Genomic DNA, 9,577 nt, shown 5'->3' on the forward strand with positions numbered 1-9,577 from the left:
TCACCCCTTTACTTTCAGCGCCCTGCGGTCCAACAAAGGTCCCGAGCACGCCATTATGCACAGTGTGGAAGCGTGTTTCCCCCACGACACTAGACGGGCTGCTCGCCATAGTGTTCTATTGTGGCACGCTCCACCCTGAAGTTTGGTTTGTTGTATATCAAGGAATTGATAGGCACTCAAGAATGTGTGCATCGCCGGGTTTAATCGTCCGACGCGCAATATGCGTTCAACTTATCGGTGTTCATGTGTCCTGCAGTTCACATTGTGACGCGCATTTAGCTGCGGTCTTCATCGATCCATGAGCCGAGTGATCCCCTGCCTAGGGTTTTATAGTAAGGTTCCCAATGTAACACAATCCCGGGCGGTACGTCCAAAGACTAACTTTCTGACTAAGTTGTCTTTATTACCCAATAGTCCCAGGCCTTGTGACTTGTGGCTCATGTCTACGCCCATGGCCACCATTCGCTAAGATAGTTTTGAAGTCACTTTGAAGGCCCAGGAACAACTCTCTTAGCACATCGGTTAACCCTGGCGCCGCAGTCAACTCATGTGCTTGGATCGGATCGAGCTATTGAGTATTGGGCCTGCATACTCGCTCATCCGTATCCTTTGCGTACCGCCCCATGGCCCTTGTATGTCTGCACCACAGTTCCTGTTCGTTCCGTGCCTATGGCCGGATACGTATTGCACATCGGTTAACCTGACGCCACAAGTCAACTCATGTGCTTGGATCGGATCGAGCTATTGAGTATTGGGCCTGCATACTCGCTCATCCGTATCCTTTGCGTACCGCCCCATGGCCCTTGTATGTCTGCACCACAGTTCCTGTTCGTTCCGTGCCTATGGCCGGATACGTATTGCACATCGGTATACCTGTCGCTACTCAGGCAACTCGTGATGCGTGGATTGGATCGAGAACATGGTGTGTGCCCCATGTTATAATTGATAGTCCATATCCACTTTATAGGTTAAAGTCATAAGTTGTGATTGCACAACCATTCTTCATAAGAGTTAATCACTCTTCAACTAACTTTCGTTCTGGTGTCTTGGTATCAAATCGCGTAAGACACAAGATTCTACTGGCCAAATAGAATCTAGCACATTGGTTAACCTGGCGCCGCAGTCAACTCATGTGCTTGGATCGGATCGAGCTATTGAGTATTGGGCCTGCATACTCGCTCATCCGTATCCTTTGCGTACCGCCCCATGGCCCCGTCCTTAGAGTTAATGACTAGTAGGCTTAACTCTTTGTATGTCTGCACCACAGTTCCCGTTCGTTCCGTGCCGTGGCCGGATACGTATTGCACATCGGTATACCTGTCGCTACTCAGGCAACTCGTGTGCGTGGATTGGATCGAGCTCATGGGGTGTGTAGAGATTCCATGTTATAATTGCAAGTCCATATCCACTTTATAGGTTAAAGTCATAAGTTGTGATTGCACAACCATACTTCATAAGAGTTTAATAACTCTTCAACTAACTTTCGTTCTGGTTGTCTTGGTATCAAATCGCATAAGACACAAGATTCTACTGGCCCAAATAGAATCTAGCACATTGGTTAACCTGGCGCCGCAGTCAACTCATGTGCTTGGATCGGATCGAGCTATTGAGTATTGGGCCTGCATACTCGCTCATCCGTATCCTTTGCGTACCGCCCCATGGCCCCGTCCTTAGAGTTAATGACTAATAGGCTTAACTCTTTGTATGTCTGCACCACAGTTCCCGTTCGTTCCGTGCCGTGGCCGGATACGTTATTGCACAACAGTAGATACCATCACCTGACGTATTAACACACCACTATTGTAACTCGTCGTCGAAGGAACCTGTTCAAGTGCCTGATGGCCAGGGGAGCTCTTACACGGCACGGAGACACAGTGATGCTCGCCCATCACAGTGTACAACGATCGAGTTTGCTTAAGTGTCTGGGTACCTACACACCAGACACAATGCAATGGCCACGGATCCACACAAGGCACATCACATGCAGAAAGCTTCACCAGATTATGACACATACCACACTCTTGTAACTCGTCGTCGAAGGGGCGTTCAAAGTGCCTTACGGCTAGGGGAGATCTAGCACGGCACGGAGACACAGTGATGGTTGCCCATCAAAGTGTACAACGATCGAGTTTGCTTTCCGCGCAAGCGTTCTAAGTGTCTGGGTACCTACACACCAGACACAATGCAATGGCCACGGATCCACACAAGGCACATCACATGCAGAAAGCTTCACCAGATTCTGACACATACCACACTCTTGTAACTCGTCGTCGAAGGGGCGTTCAAAGTGCCTTACGGCTAGGGGGGATCTAGCACGGCACGGAGACACAGTGATGGTCACCCATCAAAGTGTACAACGATCGAGTTTGCTTTCCGCGCAAGCGTTCTAAGTGTCTGGGTATCTAAGCACCAGACACAATGCAATGGCCACGGATCCACACAAGGCACATCACATGCAGAAAGCTTCACCAGATTCTGACACATACCACACACATGCAACTCGTCGTCGAAGGGGCGTTCAAGTGCCTTACGGCTAGGGGAGATCTAGCTCGGCACGGGGACACAGTGATGGTCACCCATCAAAGTGTACAACGAACGAGTTGGCTTTCAACAAATTCTGACACATAGCAAGCGAGCGACCGAGCTACACCGAAGGCAGCCCATGGTTGGTCACTCGCGGACGATCATCAGTAATGATCCTTCCGCAGGTTCACCTACGGAAACCTTGTTACGACTTTTACTTCCTCTAAATCATCAAGTTCGGTCAACTTCAGCCATGCCAGCTGCAGCTCACGAAGGAACCGCGGAAGGTAAGCCTCCAGAAACCTCACTAAATAATCCATCGGTAGTAGCGACGGGCGGTGTGTACAAAGGGCAGGGACGTAATCAGCACTAGCTAATGACTAGTGCTTACTAGAAATTCCAGGTTCATGGGGACCGTTGCAGTCCCCAATCCCGACTAGATGGGCATTTTAGTGATTTCCCGTTCCTCTCGGAATGGGGGCGCCTATTGGCGAGAACACGCTGCGACCCACATTGTAGCACGCGTGCAGCCCAGAACATCTAAGGGCATCACGGACCTGTTATCGCTCATTCTCAGCTTGCCTAAACACAAGTTGTCCCGCTAAGCAGGGCAAACGTAGCCGACGACCGCCCGTGAAGGCGCCGCCCGGCTGTAACGTCAGGTGCGCCCGGAGGCGCACTGCTGACAGCGTTCTAGTTAGCATGTTTGAGTCACGTTCGTTATCGGAATTAACCAGACAAATCATTCCACGAACTAAGAACGGCCATGCACCACTACCCTTAAATTTGAGAAAGAGCTATCAATCTGTCTTACCTCGATAAGTTTGGACCTGGTAAATTTTCCCGTGTTGAGTCAAATTAAGCCGCAAGCTCCACTTCTTGTGGTGCCCTTCCGTCAATTCCTTTAAGTTTCAACTTTGCAACCATACTTCCCCCGGAACCCGATTTTGGTTTCCCGGAAGCGACTGAGAGCACCGAATAGGGGTAGCGTCTCCCAATTGCTAATTGGCATCGTTTACGGTTAGAACTAGGGCGGTATCTAATCGCCTTCGATCCTCTAACTTTCGTTCTTGATTAAAGAAAGCATCCATGGCAAACGCTTTCGCTTCAGTTGGTCCTACGACGGTCTACGAATTTCACCTCTCGCGCCGTAATACCAATGCCCCAACTACTTCTGTTAATCATTACCTCTAGGTTTCTGACAAACCAACGAAATCGTATAAACCGAGGTCATATTCCATTATTCCATGCAAGATTATTCTCGGCCAACGCCACCCCACGGGGGGGCCGGACGCTTTGTCTTAGCCTGCTTTGAGACTCTAATTTGTTCAAGGTAAATGTGAGTATCTTGAGCACCATGAGGAGCCCGTGCCGGAGTTAACCGTAGCACGGTACTCGTTCACAGAGTAACGCCCAAGTACACCATTGTGAGTCGCAGCCGTGAGCGCGCGCACGAACGGCCCCGGCGTGTAACCGGGCGCCCGTGGCTGGTCACGTGTCTGGACGGGCAATCAACTTCGAACGTTTTAACCGCAACAACTTTAATATACGCTAGTGGAGCTGGAATTTACCGCGGCTGCTGGCACCAGACTTGCCCTCCACTTGATCCTTGTTGAAGGATTTATACTCAACTCATTCCAATTATGGACCATCGTTAGAGAGGTCCATATTGTTATTTCTCGTCACTACCTCCCCGTACTGGGATTGGGTAATTTACGCGCCTGCTGCCTTCCTTGGATGTGGTAGCCATTTCTCAGGCTCCCTCTCCGGAATCGAACCCTGATTCCCTCGTTTACCCGTCGCAACCATGGTAGTCCTCTACACTACCATCAATAGTTGATAGGGCAGACATTAGGAAAGATCTGTCGTCAGTCGACAAGCGACCATACGATCTGCGTCCTTATCCAGACTTCAACTCAAGCCGCCCGGAGGCGATTGGTTTAACTAATAAGTGCACCAGTTCAGCTACCCGCGAGGGCAACAGTCCCGGCATGTTGCATGTATTAGCTCTGGATTTATCCACAGTTATCCAAGTAACTAGTGGTAGGATGATCTTTGTGAATTATAGCTGTTATACTGAGCCTTATGCGGTTTCACATTCATTTATGTTTGTACTTAGACATGCATGGCTTAACCTTTGAGACAAGCGTATATTACTGGTAGGATCAACCAGAATTCGTTCCACTACAGACACACACTCGCTTAGTGGGAAATTTATTTCCACACACTCTCTCTCTCTAGAACCATATGGAATGGCTCTTTGGTGTTGGGTAAGGCACCAATTTGTTGGGGTGTAACGGTCACCACCAACTTTAAGTTTGTTAGGGCACAACGGAAACCACTAACTAAACTTTAGGAAACTAAATTTCCTCACACATTATCTCTCACCATATTAGCACTAGGTGCTATCCACGATTGTACAACGTTTCAACTCTTGAATCGACCGTAGGGCCGCGGAATTGCTTCCGGGCCCCTATTCTCGCTATTAATTGTTCATCTCTTTCAATACATCGAGTTCGTTCCATTGGGTAGTTCGCATGGCGAACGTTTTGATGCAGCCCCCTGGGGGACCACGGCACTTTACACCGGGTATGGTGTATGCGCAACCTACAGATAACAATAAACCCCTTATGCGTGTGTAAACCGATGTTGGGGCTGCTCAACATCTTTCATGGTTACATCACTTGCACCAGAACCCACGGTGCCGATTTGGTAATATGTTGTACATTTACTCTCAAGATGTACGCTTCGGCCCCTTATTCAGGGGCTCAAGCTATTACCAGCAAGAACAATCCTCATCCAGACTTGAACTCGAAACACCCGCAGGCGAACGGTTTTAACTAATAAGTGCACCAGTCTTGAATCCATGCGTCCGGTGGAAACAATGCCGGCGGTGTTGCATGTATTAGCTCTGAACTTAGCGAGTGATTGCCTTGCAGCTGTCATACTGAGCGTAGAGCGTGATTATCGCTCACTTGAACCATGTTGAATGGCTCTTTGGTGTAGGGTAAGGCACCAATTTGTTGGGGCGTAACGGTCACCACCAACTTAAGACTTGCTTATAGGTATTTCAACGTTTTCAACTCTTAAATCGACCGTGTTTCATTATCATCTCTTCTTCTTATTAAATGCATAGAGTTCGTTCCATTGGGGTAGTTCGCGTGGCGAACGTTTGATGCAGCCCCCCGGGGGGGGGACCACGGCACTTACACCGGGCATGGTGTATGCGCAACCTACAGATCACCAATATATTTGTGATCGATAATGCACACTTCTTACACGACTGACCAGTCGACAGCGCTGCCTTCCTATATGCGTGTGTAAACCGATGTTGGGCTGCTCAACATCTTTCACGGTTACATCACTTGCACCCGAACCCATGGTGCCGATTTGGTAATATGTTGTACATGGTCTCAAGATGTACGCTTCGACCCCTTATTCAGGGGCTCAAGCTATTACCAGCAAGATCAATCCTCAATCCAGACTTGAACTCGAAACACCCGGAGGCGAACGGTTTAACTAATAAGTGCACCAGTCTTGAATCCATGCGTCGGTGGAAACAATGCCGGGCATGTTGCATGTATTAGCTCTGAACAATAGCGAGTGATTGCCTTGTAGCTGTCGAACTGAGCGTAGAATGTGATTATCGCTCACTTGAAAGGGTCAAGCCCTTTCGAGTCGTCCGGTTTTTACGCCAGACGACTCGGTCCACCATCTTTCGGGATACAAGTTGACTAAGTGGTACCACTACACTTATCAACTTTCGATTTGGTAATCCTCATCCAGCTTCCTTTCTGGAGGTCCCGAGGATTACCATTGGGGCTGTCATACTGAGCTCATATATTGGAGATCGATAATGCACACTTCTTACACGACTGACCAGTCGACAGCGCTGCCTTCCTATTATGCGTGTGTAAACCGATGTTGGGCTGCTCAACATCTTTCACGGTTACATCACTTGCACCAGAACCCACGGTGCCGATTTGGTAATATGTTGTACATTTACTCAAGATGTACGCTTCGGCCCCTTATTCAGGGGCTCAAGCTATTACCAGCAAGAACAATCCTCATCCAGACTTGAACCTCGAAACACCCGGAGGCGAACGGTATTAACTAATAAGTGCACCAGTCTTGAATCCATGCGTCGGTGGAAACAATGCCGGCGTGTTTGCATGTATTAGCTCTGAACTTAGCGAGTGATTGCCTTGCAGCTGTCATACTGAGCGTAGAGCGTGATTATCGCTCACTTGAACCATGTATGAATGGCTCTTTGGTGTAGGGTAAGGCACCAATTTGTTGGGGCGTAACGGTCACCACCAACTTAAGACTTTGCTTATAGGTATTTCAACGTTTTCAACTCTTAAATCGACCGTGTTTCATTATCATCTCTTCTTCTTATTAAATGCATAGAGTTCGTTCCATTGGGTAGTTCGCGTGGCGAACGGTTTGATGCAGCCCCCCGGGGGGGACCACGGCACTTTACACCGGGCATGGTGTATGCGCAACCTACAGATCACCAATATATTTGTGATCGATAATGCACACTTCTTACACGACTGACCAGTCGACAGCGCTGCCCATCCTATTATGCGTGTGTAAACCGATGTTGGGCTGCTCAACATCTTTCACGGTTACATCACTTGCACCCGAACCCATGGTGCCGATTTGGTAAATATGTTGTACATGGTCTCAAGATGTACGCTTCGACCCCTTATTTCAGGGGCTCAAGCTATTACCAGCAAGATCAATCCTCATCCAGACTTGAACTCGAACACCCGGAGGCGAACGGTTTAACTAATAGTGCACCAGTCTTGAATCCATGCGTCGGTGGAAACAATGCCGGCATGTTGCATGTATTAGCTCTGAACATAGCGAGTGATTGCCTTGTAGCTGTCGAACTGAGCGTAGAAAGTGTGATTATCGCTCACTTGAAAGGGTCAAGCCCTTTCGAGTCGTCCGGTTTTTACGCCAGACGACTCGGTTCACCATCTTTCGGAAGGGACCGTCTCGGTCGCAAGCTTGCTCCGGTCCCCAACAACCTGCGACAAATGATAGGAAAATGCCGACATCAATACGTGTTCAGTTTGGTTTAACGCTCATAGGTCTTTTTGACCATCGATCCCTGATTATAACTCTCAATTAAACAGTTCAGGAGGAGTAAGGCTTGCCCATCGATATCTCATCGACAGGCGATACCGCGAAGAACGGCCAACGACACATCAGGTGATCGATTATTGCTACGACTTTTGCTTAATCGTTTCCACTCCTTAGAGAAAGAAACCCCCGGGGACCGTCTCGGTCGCAAGCTGCTCCGGTCCCTAACAACCTGCGGACAAATGATAGGAAATGCCGACATCAATATGTGTTCAGTTTGGTTTATCGCTCATTGGTCTGTTTGACCATCGATCCCTGATTAAACTCTCAGTATCCAGTCGGGGAGAGTAAGGCATGCCCCATCGATATCTCATCGACAGGCGATACCGCTTGAACGGCCAACGACACATCAGAGGATCGTATCTTGCTACAACTTTTGCTTAATCGTTTCTTCTCCTTGGAGAAAGAAACCCCCGGGGACGTCTCGGTCGCAAGCTGCTCCGGTCCCTAAACAACCTGCGACAAATGATAGGAAATGCCGACATCAATACGTGTTCAGTTTGGTTTATCGCTCATTGGTCTTGTTTGACCATCGATCCCTGATTAATACTCTCAATTAGAAGGTCGGTAGAGTAAGGCATGCCCATCGATATCTCATCGACAGGCGATACCGCATGAACGGCCAACGACACATCAGAGGATCGTATCTTTGCTACAACTCTTGCTTAATAGTTTCCACTCCTTGGAGAAAGAAACCCCCGGGGACCGTCTCGGCCGCAAGTTGCTCCGGTCCCTAACAACCTGCGGCATCAAATGATAGGAAAAGCCGACCATCGATACGTGTTCAGTTTGGTTTATCGCTCATAGGTCTGTTTGACCATCGATCCTAGAATTCAACTTTCGAGTAAGGCATGCCCGTCGATATCTCATCGATAGGCGATACCGGTAGAACGGCCAACGACACACATCTAGGATCGCATTTACTCTTCCTTGGATGGATAACCAATACCCTAGGACCGTCTCGGTCGCGAGCTGCTCCGGTCCTCAAACAACTCGCGAACCACCGATAGGATGATATTAGGAATGGCCGACTTTCATCCTTTAACTCTCAGTTCTGCTTACCAAAACATAGGTACTTGGACCTTAAAGACCACTATATGTTCCCCGATCGGGGCAATCGGAACGTCTATCCATCATCAACATCGTTTCACTCATTCCGAACCACCAAATTGGACAGACAGTACCATATTCACCAACCGATTGCTTCAACTTCGCAAACTGTATGGTAAGTTCTACTAATTTCACATCTTACCATCGACTAATAGTGCATAAATCCACTTGGAAATCACTTTTCCTTGGTCCTCGGACCTTTTACGACAACGTCCAACAAATATCCGAAGTCGTTTCCCACTTAGACCAAGCCATTTCGTATCTTTACTTCTAATCGATTTTTTCTCGCATAATTGACGATCAAAATCTAAAAACCACATTTTGAGCCAGAAGCAGTCGTCCGATCGTCCTGGGGGTAGTCTCAATCGATTTAGAAGGGCCCAATTCATAAAGATACGTACTCAGTCAAATTCATGCTTCTGGCTCACCTACCCCCTATATAGTAAACGAAAGCGTACAGGCGTGGAAAACGTGCCATTTTTCTCCATCACGGACTTTTTTTTTCTCGTTGCACCGACTCTAGTAAAAAAGTGAAATTTTTTACTAGTTACCAACTTTTGCAAATTATCATCGGATATCACTTTCATGGTCTATAGTAAGTTCTTATCACGTTTTAGTAGTTTTTGAAAAAAAAATTTTTTGAACTTTTCAAAATTTTTCAAAACAAAGTTTTTGTAGGCGGTTTTGTGTATGGAGGGTTACTAGTCTCGGGGTCACTGTTTGACCAAAAACCACTATATATCATTCGAAAGGTAATTTCAAGGGCTACAAAAAATTGTTCTACGGCACC

At 47.9% G+C, this 9,577-nt stretch overlaps 1 non-coding gene across 1 annotated transcript; it reads right to left on the reverse strand.

Moving 5' to 3' along the window:
• Positions 1–170: 170 nt before the first annotated feature.
• Positions 171–327, reverse strand: LOC125772996 (5.8S ribosomal RNA). Its single transcript, XR_007419812.1, has one exon. It is a non-coding gene; the product is annotated as a 5.8S ribosomal RNA (ribosomal RNA).
• Between the last annotated feature and the right edge of the window lie 9,250 nt (positions 328–9,577).

This window comes from Anopheles funestus (genome assembly GCF_943734845.2).
Source record: "Anopheles funestus chromosome X unlocalized genomic scaffold, idAnoFuneDA-416_04 X_unloc_168, whole genome shotgun sequence".
Classification (NCBI taxonomy): domain Eukaryota; kingdom Metazoa; phylum Arthropoda; class Insecta; order Diptera; family Culicidae; genus Anopheles; species Anopheles funestus.